This window comes from Mixophyes fleayi, chromosome 1, assembly GCF_038048845.1.
Source record: "Mixophyes fleayi isolate aMixFle1 chromosome 1, aMixFle1.hap1, whole genome shotgun sequence".
Taxonomy (NCBI): domain Eukaryota; kingdom Metazoa; phylum Chordata; class Amphibia; order Anura; family Limnodynastidae; genus Mixophyes; species Mixophyes fleayi.
Window position 1 is genome coordinate 223,093,448 of NC_134402.1, and position 17,881 is coordinate 223,111,328.

The 17,881-nt window shown below is 42.9% G+C and overlaps 1 protein-coding gene across 1 annotated transcript in view; it reads left to right on the top strand.

Moving 5' to 3' along the window:
• The first annotated feature begins 10,163 nt into the window (after positions 1–10,163).
• SBNO2 (strawberry notch homolog 2) overlaps positions 10,164–17,881 on the top strand; it is a 57,172-nt gene continuing 49,454 nt past the window's right edge. The window contains exon 1 of the mRNA XM_075205884.1: positions 10,164–10,401. The gene's annotated coding sequence lies outside the window, so the exon portion shown is untranslated. The remainder of the gene's footprint in view (positions 10,402–17,881) is intronic.

Genomic DNA, 17,881 nt, shown 5'->3' on the forward strand with positions numbered 1-17,881 from the left:
TAGAATCCTGGGTTTTTTGTCTTCAGCCTTTTACCGTCCTGCATTCCGCCCGATACCTGACTCCGTGCCCAGAGGAATCGCTGCTCTAATTCAGCTCACCTACAAGTAACAATCCATTCCCGGCAATGCATGTGTTCCAACAACAGGAAGTTCTGCATTTGAAACGCAAAAGCGTTCCAAATGCCGAACTTCCTGCTTTCGGTGGAACGCACATGCGTTTCACTGCATTGCCGGGAATGAATTGCTGCTTGTAGGGGAGCTGAATTAGAGCAGCGATTCCTCTGGGCACGGAGTCAGGTATCGGGCGGCTGCGCCCCCTTGGGCTTGCGCCCGGGGCGGTGGCACCGCCCGCACCGCCGTCGTTACGGCTCTGGACAGTGGGTACAACCGCATTTTTCAGAGCACTGAGGACACTTTTTCGTACTTCTCTGTACATCCCGGGTATAGCCTGCCTAGTGAAGTGGAATCTCGACGGGATTTGGTACCGGGGACACAATACCTCCATCAACTGTCTAAATCCCACTCCACTGATGGCGGACACCGGACGCACGTCTAACACCAACATAGCTGTTACGACCGCAGTTATCCGCTTTGCCATAGGAGGACTACTGTCATACTTCGTGCTCATGGCAAACGACTGTTGTAGGGTCAACTGTTTAGTGAAGTAGCGTTCTTACGATTTGCCCTCTGGGAAGATGACCGACTACCAGCAGCAACAGCAGCAGCGGCTGTAGTAGGCGTAGCGCTGCAGGATCCTCCGGAAGAATCCCGGATTGAAGAGGACTCAGTCATGCCGGTGACATTGCCTGCAGGACTATCTACAATCGAGATCGAGGAGGAAATTGACAAGGAGGGTGTTGCTGGTGTGGATACAACAGGACCAAGGGATTTAGGTAGTTAGATATTGCAGTAGAAATTTTTTTATACTTTTTTTAAAAAAAAAAATATAATTTTTTTTTATTTTTGTATCATTTTTTTTATAACAATGGACTCAGCAGGGCAGAGCACAGGACAAAGCACCGCTGGACCCAGCAGGGCAGAGCACAGGACAAAGCACCGCTGGACCCAGCAGGGCAGAGCACAGGACAAAGCACCGCTGGACCCAGCAGGACAGAGCACAGGACAAAGCACCGCTGGACCCAGCAGGACAGAGCACAGGACAAAGCACCGCTGGACCCAGCAGGACAGAGCACAGGACAAAGCACCGCTGGACCCAGCAGGACAGAGCACAGGACAAAGCACCGCTGGACCCAGCAGGACAGAGCACAGGACAAAGCACCGCTGGACCCAGCAGGACAGAGCACAGGTCAAAGCACCGCTGGACCCAGCAGGACAGAGCACAGGACAAAGCACCCCTGGACCCAGAAGGACAGAGCACAGGACAAAGCACCCCTGGACCCAGCAGGACAGAGCCCAGGACAAAGCACCGCTGGACCCAGCAGGACAGAGCACAGGACAAAGCACCGCTGGACCCAGAAGGACAGAGCACAGGACAAAGCACCGCTGGACCCAGAAGGACAGAGCACAGGACAAAGCACCGCTGGACCCAGCAGGACAGAGCACAGGACAAAGCACCGCTGGACCCAGCAGGACAGAGCACAGAACAAAGCACCGCTGGACCCAGCAGGACAGAGCACAGGACAAAGCACCGCTGGACCCAGCAGGACAGAGCACAGGACAAAGCACCGCTGGACCCAGCAGCACAGAGCACTGGACAAAGCACCGCTGGACCCAGCAGGACAGAGCACAGGACAAAGCACCGCTGGACTCAGCAGCACAGAGCACTGGACAAAGCACCGCTGGACCCAGCAGGACAGAGGAGAAGAACACAGCACCACTAAAAACCCAACCTCACGCTACCCTGATTAATGCCCAACTGAAGATGGCGGCGGCAAGCGGGGAATTTATAGAATCTGTCACTCACCGGACCGTGAGTGCCTCTGCGCTGGTGCGTGGTTCCCTAGCCTTCCTGCCGGCGCCTGTCCTGAACCGCGGCCGCCCACCATCTTGATGCACTGCGCATGCGCAGCATCCAAGAACTTATGACCTTTGCTTTTAACCTCATTGGTGGATCAGGCACCTCTCCCTATTTAAGGCACCTGTGCTCATTACCTCGTTGCCTGATCTTGAGTCTCATTCCCTGTGAGTCTCTGAAGGTATCCTCCTGTGTCCTGCTAGTGTCTTCAGCTTCCTGCTGATTACCTTTGCTACTCATCAGTGGTTTCCATACCCGCTACTGATTCCTGTATCCTACTCGTGTCCTCAGCTGGCTTCTGGATTACCTGCTCTGCCCATCAGAGGTTCTCATACCTGCTACAGACTCCTGTACCCTGCTCGTGTCCTCAGCTGGCTTCTGATTACCTGCTCTGCTCATCTGTGGTTCCCATACCCGCTACAGCCGTTCAGCGTCCCTGCTGTGCCTGCATATTCTCGTGGACAAGCTTCTCTACTCATCAGCGGTATGCTTACTTATTATTGACTATCAACTGTTACCTTGCATATCTGCTTAGGACAAGCCTTTCTACTCAGCAGCGGTATCCATACCCGCTATAGACTATTTGTTGTTACGCTGCATATCTGTTTGGAACAAGCTTCTCTACTCAGCAGTGATATGCATACTTGTGATTGACTATCCGTTATTATTCCGCATATCCGCTTTGTGCAAGCCTCTCTACTCAGCAGCGGTATACATACCATTATAGACTATTAGCTGTAAACGCTGCATATCTGTTTGGAACAAGTTCCTCTGTGCTCTCAGGGTCTTCATACCGTTATTGACTCTTTGCATGCCTCCACTCATCCGCACCTGAACTCCTCCTCACCATAGCAGTGGTACAACTTGCTGTACGCAGACCACTGACTTCCCCGCTACCTTCCTGCACCTGGACAAGTCTTCTCACCATAGCAGTGGTACAACTTGCTGTACGCAGACCACTGACTTCCCCGCTACCTACCTGCACAAGTCTTCTCACCATAGCAGTGATACAACTTGCTGTACGCAGACCACTGACTCCTGTTACCTTCCTTCACCTGCTCACGTCCAACCTGGTCTCCGTGGTTCAAACCTGCCTTTCCACTATAGATGCAAGTCGCTGACTCATTTACCAGTATAGCTGCAAGTCACTGACTATCATCATTTCCATTGGCATCTTATCTACATCTGCTGTTATATACGTTCCACTATTCACCCTGCTGCCAGAGGACCGCTGTGCAAACTCCGCCTCTCTGGTAAGCATAGTCAACTGGTGAAATCCTGGGCAAGACTCCTAGTGCCCGTGACAGAATCCGAGTATCGAGAGATCTGAAGGTGGGATTTGGAGTCAGAGCCTCGTTTTCATTGTTTCTCTTCGCCGGAAATACCCGAACAGTGCTCGGATCGCCCTCGGATCCGCACTGTTCGGGTGGGCTCGGATTGAGATAATCCGAGCCCGCTCGTTATTTAAAATGAGCGCATTTTGGAATAAAATAGTTGTCTTTATAAATGATAGCTTCAAAGTTATGCTAAAGAAATACAAAGTGGCATTCCTGTTCACAAACTTGGTTATCAGACTTACCTACCACTAACATCAACTGATATTAACAATTATATTTACCATAATCTAACGAATTGGGAATCCTTTTCTCCTTCTTTACTATTGGATACACTTTATATTGACAGGAGAGCTAGTCTCCCAGATATAAAAAAAAAGGAGTTCAGAAAGTCTATACAAAATGTATATTGAATCCCTAAATGAAAGTATGCAATCCAGCATCATGAAGATATTTGAGTCAATGGAATTGTCACTCACCGTACCGTGAGTGCCTCTTCCCGGACATTTAGGAACCGTGGCCGTCCTCCATCCTGAGGGTCTGCGCATGCGCAGCCCTTTCCTATACTTCTGTGTATGTCCCTTTAACTCAATTGGCAGATCAGGCAACACTCCCTATATTAAGCACCTGTGGTCAACACCACGTTGCCTGATCTTGGAGTCTCATTCCCTATGAGTCTCTGAAGGTGTTCCTGTATTCCTCGTGTTTTCAGCGCTGCTGATTCCTGTGGTTTCCAAACCACTTCTACCTCTGTGGTTTCCAAACCACTTCTACTACTGTGGTCCCCATACCACTTCTACCATCAACTATATCATCGTGACTGTTAGCTGATTCCTATCCGCTGCCTCCGTGCACTACAGTCTTCCAAACCACTTCAACGCTACTACTTATTATTGTGACTGTTTGCTGATTCCTATCCGCTGCCTCCGTGCACTTCAGTCCTCTAATCCACTTCATCGCTATTATATTTCATTGTGACTGTTTGCTGGTTCCTACCCGCTGCCTCTGTGCACTCCAACCGTTACTTTACATCCACTCACCTGTTCCTCATCAAGTCAGTGAGCTGATTCCTATCCGCTGCCTCCGTGCACTTCAAGCCTTCAGCCTGCAACTCGCCTGTGTTCATTATCGTGACTGTTAGCTGTTGTCTATCCGCTGCTTCCGTGCACTACAGCCTCCAGCCTACAACTCGCCTGTGTTCATCATCGGGATTGTTAGCTGATGTCTACCCGCTGCTTCCGTGCACTACAGCCTCCAGCCTACAACTCGCCTGTGTTCATCATCGTGACAAGTTAGCTGATTCCTATCCGCTGCTTCTGTGCACTGCAGGCTCTTCTCAGCTCTTCTGTGTTTCCTCGAGACTGCTGCTCTCATTGCCATTTACTACTCTCCGTGATCAACAGCTCCTGGTCTGCTCTGCTATCCCGTGTGCCATCGCTACTGACAACTATTGGTTGCTACTGGTTACCTCCGTGTACCGCAGAGCCCTGCTGCTGCTGACCGCGCTATCATCCATCTACTGCTGATCCGCTCTCCACGCCTTCACGTGTCCCGCAGGTCTACCCTCCTGTCTGCATTGGATTTATATTTCATCTACTACTCCTCTGCTGGATCATCTCCACTCTCCTGGGTTCTGCGTGAGTCCAGTTCCACGTGTTATTGATTCCTGTGGATTCGTGTCCCTGTTGGTCTTCTTATCTGTGCGCTGCACCTACTGACCGCTGCCTCAGGTATCCTGGGACTTCTCATCCAGCCGGCCTCCTGCCGCTCAGGTATCCCTGCACTCCTATTTGACTACCTGCTTCTGAACCACGGTATGCATACTTCTCATTGACTGTGCTGGTGTATTGCATATCTTGCTGGACTGTGTTGGTTCTCCTCTGGAGTCTGCTATACGCTGAGTCTATTGCCATCATTGACTGTGTTAACTTGTGCTGGACTGCTTCAAGAGACTTCCTATATTTGCAGACCTGTTCAGTCATTTATATATATATTGTGCATGTTACTGTGGATCGTATATAAGGTGCCTGTGTATATCCTGTGTTGCAGTCTCTCCCCGTGCACCTCCTCACATATATATTCAGGGGTACAACTTGCTAGTAGCAGACCACTGATCCCTGTTTCCGGTATCACCTGTTCCAGTATCCTCTCACATAGCAGTGGTACAACTTGCTATCGCAGACCACTGACTCCCCGGATACCTCCACTTGGATTCCATCCCTTCACTCAGACAGCGGTACAACTTGCTATCCGCAGACCGCTGACTCTCATCACCTCCTCGTTTCTGTTGGACATTCCTCCTCACTATAGCAGTGGTACAATTTGCTATCGCAGACCACTGACTACCTACACGTGTCCTTGTCCTACAGTTCCTCGTGTACTATTACCTCCATATTACCAGTGCTGCTAGTCATAGACTTTCCTGAGCATCTCATCATCTGCTGTTTCCTGTTCCGTGATCACCCCGCTACCAGAGTACCCTGTTACCATCTACATTGCTCTGGTAAGCCTACCACCTGGTGATCCCTGGGTAAAGACTCCTAGTGCCCGTGACAGGAATGATATTTAATTAGACAGCTATAAAGCAGACTCTTGTAGACTTTTACCCTCCCTCTGTATTTAATTTCTTCTCTTTCATTGTAGCCTTACCTCCCGACTCCTCCATATACACTCACTCCTGATATAGGTTCAACTTAATGTAAATTAAAGGGTTCCAAACGTTGTGGAGTGGAGTTTGTATTATCTTCCCGTGTTTGTGTAGTTTCTCTGGGTGCTCTGATTTCCTCTCACAGTAAATCATACTTGCCTACTCTCCCGGAATTCCAGGGAGGCTCCCGAATTTCGGGGAGTCCTCACGGACTCCCGGAAGAGTAGACAAAGCTCCCACATTTGCCAAAATTCACGGCAGTGAATGGAGGGGGCAGTACTTAATCATGTCTAAGGCCCGTCCCCTCCATTCAATGCCGTTAATTTTGGCTTTTTATAGTGGGTGGGGCTATGGTGACGCGACAATGTTCCCACGCCCCCTCCTACCCCATGTCATATGACTTCTCCCGGGGGAGAAGAGAAATCTTAAGAGTTGGCATGTATGCAGTAAATATACTGGTACATATATACGTTAGCTCCACTTGGAAAAAGACTGTTGTGAATGATTAAACATTCTCTGTAAAACACTGCATAGTATTTTGGCGCTTAATAAATAAAGGATAATAATATATAATATTAGACCTTGCTGGGCAATATACTTTCCATATTAAATTTTCTGGGGCAAAATAACGGGCATAGTAAATCTTTCAAGGAGCAATCAGTAGCATATTAGATTTCAAAGGGAATTACCATCCTAAGGTCTCGATTGGCATTATTATTGGCAGATTAGAGCTTGATGAGTATTATCACTAGCATATTAAGTATGACTTAATTAGGCTGGGTGCAAACTACAGAAATTGTCGACCAATATGTTATCTATAACGATTTTACCAACAACTGAAAAAAAAAAAAGTTCTGATCAGCACGCCGATTCATGTGTACACACTATACACGTTTTATACGATTTACCTTCTTATCTGTGCTATTCATCTGTAATAACCATCGACTTAAAAGATTGTGATTCTGTAAGCTCTAGGAGATCCTAATCATGAGTGCATATTGTACACATTGCAGGAATGGAACAACGTTGTTCCATTGATGGATGAGATTTTTAGTCCAGTTTAAAAATTAAATGAAAAGATATGTGATTTGAAACAATCCTCATTCATCATCTAAGTATACACACCAATGCAATATTGGTCCGAACACTCGTGTATCCGGTGATTGGCCCGATAATCGGCTAAAAACACTGTAATGTGTACCCAGCCTTACAAAGGTGCAGTGTGCACTGTGACAAGATCATATTGGGGTTACCTTCCTCTGGGGTAGACGGTTGCACTTCAGCCAGATAAATCAAACAAGTCCAGTGCTTTGGCTAGTTTTATTCACCAGCTTGTAAACAAAACATAAACAAAAATTCTTGTTGTCTGGCTACTAACTAATACAGAGATATTCCCTCTCTAGAGTGAGGGACCTAGTGTCCCTCACTTAAACCAAACAATGTGACTTACAGATCAAATTTGCAGTTTCTCTCAGGAGCCATCTGACCTCCTCCCCAGATAGTGAGAGACTCACTGAACTGCCTAGCAGCCTTTTAACAGTACATTGCAGGTGCAACTCCTGATTAGTATGTTGTGAGACTGGCAAACCAGAAGACCCGGCTAGGCCTTATGTATGTAGCCCACCCTTCTCTCTCCATACAAAACACCAGAAACCTTCAACACATTTTCCTACAGCTGATAAACACTTTGAGAAGCTTTTCCTCAGACACAATCTCCCTGATGTTTTAAAATACAAATGACAGGACTTATATACCTGCCATTCACTTGTTTCCCAGTGCATCTGTCCCATTTTAGTGATCATATGTCTTTACCTCTAACCTCTAGAGATAGAGATAGAGATAGAGATACTGCACAAGCACACACGTACAACTTCTTCCTTTTTATGGTTCTTTATTGTCAGGATGGTAATAATGTTTTGACACCGTATACTTGCACAGCAATTATGGAGACCCTCAACACTTACTGTACATTGTCCAGATCAGCCAGCTAGCCCAGCGTTGATCTCCCTGAGCAATGAAACAAGCAGGGTTTTATACCTGACACTCCTCCCACAGGCCTAGCTTGATGGACAGGTGACACACCCACCTTCTCTTTAAAAGGAAACGCCTAGCCCTGGCTCTGTTTAGACTATCAGACCCACCCTGTCTGTTTACTGAGAGGAAGCAGCTTTTAAATCATGTAAGTAAACCAATTTTAAACTACACATATGTTTTTACCTGGTTTAATCTCCACCTAGGTACATAACTGCCAATGTTTTACTCTACTTCCCTGCTTTCTCTGCATATTGCCAGCTAAATGCCTCCTTTTGTTACAAAATATATATATATATATATATATATATATAAAACTACATATTTCTGTACGCTACCAGGATACTTTCTGACTCACAAACTGTCCGAGAAAAAATTTCCAAACAGTGGGTGATCTCCCAGACTCCACCGCTTTTGCAAGTCTCCTTGAAGCCGTGATTTACATGATCGAGCTCTGCCCACCATGGTGTGATAAGTCAATCAGAATCATCGGGTTTCATTGAGCTGGCCATAATGATGCAAGGTGGTACCCTTCACATCTCCCAAAAGGGAGGTCTAAAATTGGCAACTACAGTTAATAGTAGTTCTTTTATCCAAGGCAATTTATATTTTAGCTTTATTGGTTTTATAATCTGACTGCTCCTAGGTCCAACCCTGTCTTGTATAAGTTGTTCCTGCTTGCCCATATTTTTGTTAGTTTTTGAAATATATATATAAGAAATATCCACAGCCCACCTTTTGTAATCTGTTAACAGTAGGAATCATTATCTTACTGAATTTTCTGTTTGAAATTAGACTGCAAATAATGGAATTGTAAAGTGCTATGGAATTTTCTGGGGCTATATAAATAAATATTGATGATTGCCTCAATATTTTTCAGTTAAGCTACGATTACCATATTTGGCAAGAGAAAAAAACTCATTGTGTTGCAGAAAGCCTGATATGCTAAAAAATAAACCATGTAATCTTCTAATCATATCACACCACCGACATCATTAATTGTGGCAATAACAGGCAGCACAGTCACACAATGGTCACCATTGCTGCCTTAAAACACTTGAGCCGAGTTAGACCATACTTGCCCACTCTCCCGGAATGTCCGTGAGACTTCTGAATTCTGGCCAGGCCATTCTCCCGCATCCTGCCCACTTCGTAGTGAAGTGGGCTGGATGGGGACCTCCATTGCAATTGTGTCATTTCATAGTGAAGGGAGGGGCCAAAATGATGCTTTCCTCCACAGGAGCACCTGGATCTCATGGATGGGCAAAATAAAAAATAGGCAACTATAAGTTAGATTCAGACCTGTGTGGTTTGTCTGTTTTGCCGTGGCAAGGGGGGGGGGGGGAAGACAAATGACGTGATTCACCGCAAATCGCATCATGGAGGCTTTCATCCTGCCCACTTCTCTAACAAGTGGGAAGGTTGCGGGAGAATGACCTGCTTTCCTGGGAGACCTACTTGGAGTTTGGAAGTCTTCTGAATATTCAGCGAGAGTGGGCAAGTATGACTGATAGGTTAATTGGCTTCTGACAAAAATGGACCCTAATCTGTGAGTAGTAGCAAATTTGGATGTAAACTCCAAAGTAACAGGTATTTATGTGAATGTCTGCATATTTTCTGTATAGCACTGTGCAATACGATTGGTGCACTATAGACAATAATATGCCAGCTTGCTACATGTGTATTGTAAACACAATTACCGTAGGTAGCCTCAGATTTGGTGTACATTACCTTGGGAATGGTAACTTTACCAACAAAAGACGATAACTGTGCATAAAGCTAACAGTGCACAATGCAGGCACCCACCTGGTACACATCTTACCCCCTGAAGCCCACTGTTGTGTCCACTTAGAACACACTTGGCCTGTTGTGTTCAATCACCAAATCCGGGTGGAAGACGTTCCCTGTGCTCATCCTGCCTGCTGCCCGTGTTTATGTATATTAATATAATGGCAGCTAGGTATTGATCACTAGAGGGAGTTAAAGGCATCCCCTGACATTAGAGTAATGCCGCCCGGATTTGTGACTCAACTAATGGATTTATCGGACGTAGAGAACCACAAATATGTATCTCTGACATTCAAATACGTCACAATGCTTAAACCTCAGCCGTTGCCATGGTGATAAGCGTCACACCCTGTGATGTAAAATAACCGGAAGTTCGTATAAAATCAAAATGGCGACGGGAAGAAGGAAGTGACAGCGAGGAACGGAAATCTAGGGTACACGGGCTCCAAAGACCGGAAGTATCAGTGAAAAAAAAGAGTTGTAAACAAATACACTGGGAGTTTTTCTCTTGACATAGGAAACTTCTACTGCTGTGCGGTTGGTCTGGCGGAACCGTGTTACCGTACTTTGTGAATGGAAGCTGAAGAGTAAGTGTCCCGGAAGCAGAGTGAGCCACGACATCCATGGTGAGACCTGTGTGCTGTGACCTGTTATATATAGGTAGAGGGGGGTATGTGGTCCTGACGGGGTAGCAAGATGTGTCCATTATAGAGTTGCGCTAAGTATGTGTTGTTGGACTACAAGTCCCAGCAAGCTCTAACTGATGGGACATGGTATTACGTGTAGTTGATCAGCAACTAGAGAGCCGTGGACTGCCTAAGCCTAATATAGAGTATAATGGTTGTGGTGATATGTAGGGGCAAAGGGGTAAATGAAGACTAGGTGGACCACAGGGCTTGTTTGGGCTGGTGATGTGGTATGAGGAAGTGGCTAATTACTTAGAGCTGTAGTTACTGCTATATGTTTCGGTGTCATTTTGACAGCATCTTGAGGTGAAAGGTCAGGTGATGATCTGGAAGGATAATTTATGATTTCAGAGTATGTGATTGGTTATGAGCTATTAACTGTAGGAGAGCTGATTAACTTGATTAAGAATTTCTCTTAATATCTGTATGTATATTTTAATGGTAACCTGTCAACATTTTGTTGTTGAGTTTAAAGAATATGCCTGATTTACTAACAGTTTTGTATCAATGTATGCATTGAGAAATTGGAGCTGGCTGTCACAAAGTATATTATGTTTACCTGAGTTTGTGTATCTTTTTCCAATACTGTGTATATAGGCCACATCTCTTTAAAAGCTTTGGTTTAGGAAATTGATTTCTACATAAGTATGACACATTTAATCATAACACTGCACAGTAGAAAATTACAACTAAAGAACAGCTAAGCCTGCTATTGGGCAGTATGTTAAAACACATGTTATATAACTGAAGTGTTTTGTTCACACTTGTGTTATCCAGTAATTAGTTATGGCAGAAAATTTGCTACAACAAAAAATGAGGGGAAAGCTTTAACAGTAACATGGCACCTGTCCAGTTGTGTATTGCCATCCCACCAAAGCATCTAAACTCCAACCTTTCTTTCAAGATTTTTGGACTGTACGTAATTCTGAGGGTTAGCAATTTGTTCAGCTCATATCAGCTCAGCTTGGTTTTTACCCAATTTCTTTGAAAGCATCTTTAAAAATTGCTTGGGAATGTGGAGATTCTTTGTTTTGTCTCTGTAGTATATAGGGAGGGAAGAGCTGACTCACTGTCATTTACACTTTCTGACTGTAGGATTTTTTTTTTATTAAAATTGTGTCAAGATAGACAGGTGCATAATAAAACAAATCTTCGAATAGTCAATGAATATATGGCATAAAATGCAATTGTTCGATCAATCATCTACATTCTCATCAGGGGAGCCATGGAGTGCCTGTCAACTAGGAGATTTTTTTTATGAGGAAGTTAGAGGGGAGAATGAGGTGAAAGTTTAGGACCGTGAATGGGAGTCTGGAGGAGGGTGAGTCAGGTCAATGAAGGGTAGGCTTCACAAATCATTGGTCAAAAACTTAAGGGCTTCCTGTTAAATCACATGGGGTAAGCGGATGTTAAAGTGCATGACCAATGGTTCCCATATTTTCCCAAAAGACTTGAAATGCTTTATAATGTATGTCTTAAGCTCCATACTATAGGTATATCATATTCTATAGATACCAAACACAAATAGCAGCACTGGAAACTAGAATGCCAATAATACGGATTAGTTCATGAAAATATTAAAAACTTTTTAAACTTTATTAAAACATATAGACAAACTGAACCAAATTATTCAGACACAATACAACAATAATCTCCTAACCACACTAAATAAAGCATGGTACCAAAACATCCTCCAAGACCAACTTCTCTCAACCATCCAAGAACAGTTTGGTGACAAACAAAGCCTTTTCCAGCATGATGGAGCACCTTGCCATAAGGCAAAAGTGATAACTAAGTGGCTCAGGGATCAAAACATTGAAATTTTGGGTCCATGGCCAGGAAACTCCCCAGACCTTAATCCCATTGAGAACTTGTGGTCAATCCTCAAGAGGCAGGTGGACAAACAAAACCCACAAATGCTGACATACTCCAAGCATTGATTAGACAAGAATGGGCGGCCATCAGTCAGTATGTGGCCCAGAAGTTGATTGACAACATGCCAGGACGAATTGCAGAGGCCTACAAAAAAGAATGGTCAACACTGCAAATATTGACTCTTTGCATAAACCTAATGTAATGGTCATGAAACTTATGAAATGCTTGTTATTTTATTTCAGTATACCATAGCAACATCTGACAAAAAGGTCTAAAAACATTGAAGCAGCAATTTGTGATAAGCAATATTTGTCATTCTCAAACCTTTTGGTCATGACTGTATAATGATCTTCAATCTCACCTGAGAACTGATCGCCCCAAATGATTAGTCGTCCTTATTTCACAGTAGGATGTAGATATCCTGTAATATACTGTAATTTCAATATGACATTTAGCAAAATAGAAAGATGCAGATATTGTTTTAACTAAGATTCGCAACTACGTGAGCTCTCTGGGTATAATGTCCCACAGGCAGATGGAAAATTTATTATAGTGTCCTGTTATCAACACAGATGTTGGAAAAATGTCGGGAAGTACCCGATTCAAACTCTCAAGTGCATCGGCTCCCAAGTAGATGTATTAGCTGGTGGACATCAACATCCAGGAGTCCGTTCTCTGGATCAGTGTTGGGAAACTATTTCTCCTGAAGCCACAAATATCAGGTGATGTGTCCTTCAAGTTGCTTATACCAGCGTGTGTGTTCTCTCAATCACAGACTTTCCCATCTCAGCTGGTAGTCTGTGCGCTGCAGTGTGATACAAACAGCTTATGTATTCCCAATAGAATATAGAGAATATCTCTGAATCCATTCACTTGGGTCTGGAAATGTCTATTCACCTATTAAAAAGTGAAAAGTCTGACTTGTTTCGTCGTAAAATTCTAAATGCCACTTGCTAGACAGGGTCCAACGGTCAAGAGGCTTCATCCAGGTTGAATGTTCGGGTTGATGAAAATTGGGATCATGGGGTGGCAGTTGAGGCTACAGAGGGAATTTATTTGCGTGGACACAAAAGCAATATCAGTTCTCAAAAGCAAACTTTGCTCTAGAGGAGTGGTGAAAGTACCTCTTATTGTCTATTTCTAGCAAATCTAAAGTACCTGTCATAGGACCCAATGCTGACTTTTGGCGTTTGAAGAAACTAAAGAGCTATTCCTCTATTGTAATGTTAAATTCCTCTACAATGTTAATGCAAAGGAATCAATCAGAAAAATTTAAATGAAATCGGAAAAATTTGATAATATTTAACAGAAGAAGGTAATATACACTTTAACAATAATTAAATGTTCACGTTGTGTTATACATTCCATGATTATGTACCACCTACAATAATTAAATAAAAACGTAGTAGCTGAAAAAGACTGACACCCCCACAGCGTAATTCAAATAGGTGATGTGATAGGTAATGCCAGCCTTACTTACCAGATTTTCACCCTGTCCATTCAATTATGATCCATTGGGATTGGTTTTCAGTTGGACAGAAACTACACTCTATTGGCCATGCATGCTACAATGTTGGCTGACATTTATGTGTGTACCCATCTTTCATGAATAGTATAATAAACTCTATTCTTCAAGCGTGACTCAAAACTGTCTTTTGTTCCCCACATCCATTTTGTGTCCAAATCGTGTTGCATACATCTAAAACGTCTCCAGAATATGTACATATGTCACGCAAGACACTGTAAAAACTGTAAGGCTCTCATAATCTCTCAGTTGCCTATTGCAATTCTTTTCTTCTTCTAATCAGACTTCACCCTTCAAAACATCATTTTCCTCACAAAATGTTCTACTGCTGTTCCGCTCTCAGTCTGTACATTGGTAGTTTGTACCTTACAGAGTCCAATATAAAATACATCTACTAACAAGCAAAGCCATTAACAAGACTGCACCAACCAATCTCTTCCCTTGTCTCAAAACATCTCATGCAAATTGCTTGCTCCAATTCCCCATTATTGGACTTTTTTTATTTTTTTTCAGTCTGCACACCGTGGAATACCCTTCCTCATATAAAACTTTTCACATCTTTAGACAATTATATCAAATTCCTGAACCACCATCTTAATCTACCTAGGATTTTCTACCTGGTTATAACGTCTCTATAAAAAGAGAATAAATGTAAGATTTGTGTGAACTGTATATACTCTGTAAACTCATTGACCCTAAAACCAACATTGGTGTGTGACTGGGCCTCACTAAGCGGTTTTTTTTTCACCATTGCGACTTGACTGGATCAGTATGCAGTATGTGGCACTTAACCTCATGTATGAAACGTCTATTTCCTTACATATTTATTACATCTTGCAAATAGGGCCCTTTACAAGATCTTTACGTCTGTTAATAACTGATCCTATTTTATATTCAGGTACATGGGTCCATTTTGTAGGAATGTTTCCCATATACTTATATTTTTAAGGTATTTTGAGTCATATTTGTATTTCATATAATTGCCATTACTTTCAGTTGATTATTGAGAGGAGTCAACAAACACCTGTACTTGAACCCTTGCTTGGAGGGTTTACATCAACAGTGGATCACATATCCACGAGGGAGCTCTGAATAGAAGGTTTATTGAGTTTTCCTTATAAAAAAAAACCCACTCCTAGTGTGCCTATTGTTCAGGAAAGCAATGTAAGGGTTGCAGCCAATATGTAAAATGACTGGTTTTTCCAGTCATGCTTAGAAAATCACTACGAAGTGGTTCAGAAAGAAGAAACTTGTTGTTTGGGAGGAGCGTATCCTGTGATATGAAGGTAGCTTACTGTCCACCATCTTACTACTTGTGTATCATTGTGCATGAAGTGTTATTTAATTTTCCATGTTTGTGAGACATGTCTCTGGAAAGCATGGTAAAAGCTTCCCATACATGCTAGGAAAGCGTTGTCAGAAAATGTTAGCTTATGGTAATACTGTTATGTTGATATTAGGTTGTCTAACTTTACCATTGGCACTTTAGGTGGAGAATACTAGATGGTTTTGTTGGTTGTGCTGGAGCTGTTGGTTTTATGACTGTTACTTGTGTCTTGGAATAAAAAGTGTGAGGTACCTGAAAAGTTGCGTAAAATGATAGTAATAGTCACTATCACTTTTTTTGGTACACTGGTTAGTGACAGGTGAAGGGAACAACCATTTCCTTATTGTACATTCTAGCATTGGGTATGATTTGTTGTGGTGATGCACAGAGATGGGTAAAATTAGACCTATATAGTGTTTATTGTAGTTTACATATTACTTGATCTAGTTAATTACTTTCTCTTTCTGTTCTGTAGTACCACACCCAGGCAGTTGTTTTTTCTTGGCTAGTTAGTCATGATAGATAGTGATTTGTTTCTTTTTTTATATTAGTAGTGTATGCAACGTTAATGTACGTTAATGACTTATTAAAATCCTCCTCTACTCAATAAGGTTCTTGGAGTTATTGCCCCAATCTGCAGAAGCATCAAGTATATTATCAGCACAACTGTATACTTTATGTGCTTAGTAAAAGCCATTTCTACATTTGTTTCCCATGTCCAACTTTTTTATTCTCTTTAATTTTAATATAAAATAAATCTAAAATTCTAAATTTAAATAAAATTAATATAAGGGTGGTTACTATTTGACGTTCAGAAAGTGCTAGTAAAACCGTATGTCAAAACACTATAGAGTTTGACATACGGTGTGTAACCAATGCTTACATCTGCTGTTGGGTGAGGCAAAGGAGGGCACTTAATTGACCCCCATGTTTTAATTTGCAGCGACACAAGAGAATGGAGTGTGCAGCATCTAAAAGATGCCGTGCCACCAAAGTGCAGCATGACGTTTTGTACTGAAGTATGTGCAAGCACAGTTCTAGATATTTTGAAGAATAGAAAGCTGCTGTGCGCATGGTCAGTGGGAGCTGCTGGTCTAGCATGTGTCATTTATGCTTATGAAATGGTTGTTCAGATGTAAGCAGCATAATGTTGTTGATGGGGTGCTAGTAAGTGAAGGGAGTATGGCAGCGCACAGCAATGAAGCATTTGCATGTAGTATGTTTTAATAAAATATGCTCTTCCCCTGGAGAATGGGGTTGGGGTTTAAAAAAATCTGTGTGTTTTAAATACATATTCCACTTAAAGACATTTCATATACTATTTAGCCTCAAATCTCACAGGCAAAATATTAAACTGCCATTCAAAATAAAGGGGGAAAGCTGCTACTTTGTCTATTTTATTAAAAAAAAAAGAAAAAAAAGAAATGTTAGTAAGAGCCTGTGTCATACTCTAAAAATCCAGTGGGTGAGGCATCGACTTAATTGCCTGCACTGTAAATAACATTGCTTACACATCTATTCTCCTTTTAGGAGTGGTATATATTCGTATTGTCCTTAGGGAATGTAGATGGGAATCCCCTTTACTGACTCTCCCCAAAGTGTTTAATATGCTGACAAACCAAGAGAACAACGAATTCTGCACTGAGGCAACCAAACAGGGCCTTTTAGAGGTTTTGATATGGTTAAACTAATTAAATCTAATATTAAGTTGGTTGCAACGCCACAATTTATTTATATAGCTCCACAAATTCTGCAGCGCCGTATTGAGAATATTTGTCATTCACATCCGTTCTGTCCCAATGAAGCTTACAGACTTGGGTTCATTTTGTCAGTAGACAATTAACCTCCCAATATATTTTTAGAGTGTGGGAGGAAACCCACACAAACACGGAGATAACATACAAATTCCCCACAGGTAAGGCCCTGTTAGGGAATCCAGTTCATGACCTAGTGCTGTGATGCAGAAGTGTTAACCACTGAGCCATCGTGTTGCCCGACACTTGTCCTTCTTGCATCATTTAATTAACTAAGCCAATTCTGTCTGCAAGAAAATCAATTACTTTATTTTTACAATTATCAATATTGAAAAATGCATCATATATGAAATGTGCCTTAAGAATCATTCATTGCTTGTTATATGGGTAACTTACCTGTGACTGGATGAGCTTACTATCTCTGAAGAAACAGTTTTACAGATTTGTCTTGGGATTCCTCTTACTGTCTGTAATCTGCCATTACTAATGATTCTCAGTCACCAGACACTCGCCAACAATGTGCACCACTGTGGTATTCTTCCAGACCCCTTCACTGGCACCTGGAACCACTTAATTGATGGTGGTATGTGTAGCACCTCTTTGCTTGTGACTATGGTTGTTTCCTCCTGACCACTTACTTTGAATCAAAACTTCAGGGTAGCAGACAGAGAATTGACTTGGCACTAGGTTGAAAGCAGGACACCTGGGTTACGGATTAGAGGGGGTAATAGATGTTATGCATTGTCTTTAGGAAGAGTAGTGTTTTCCTCAATAGTAGCTTTTACAAGAGCTGTTACACGAAATTGAGGAGCAATAATGGGACACACACACTCAGAATTTAGAATGTGTTTTACAGGGGGCTTTGCTGCCACCAGATTTCTACAGTTTTTACACATAGGCTGGCCTAGGTAATCCAGCACCATGCCTCCTTTAACCAGA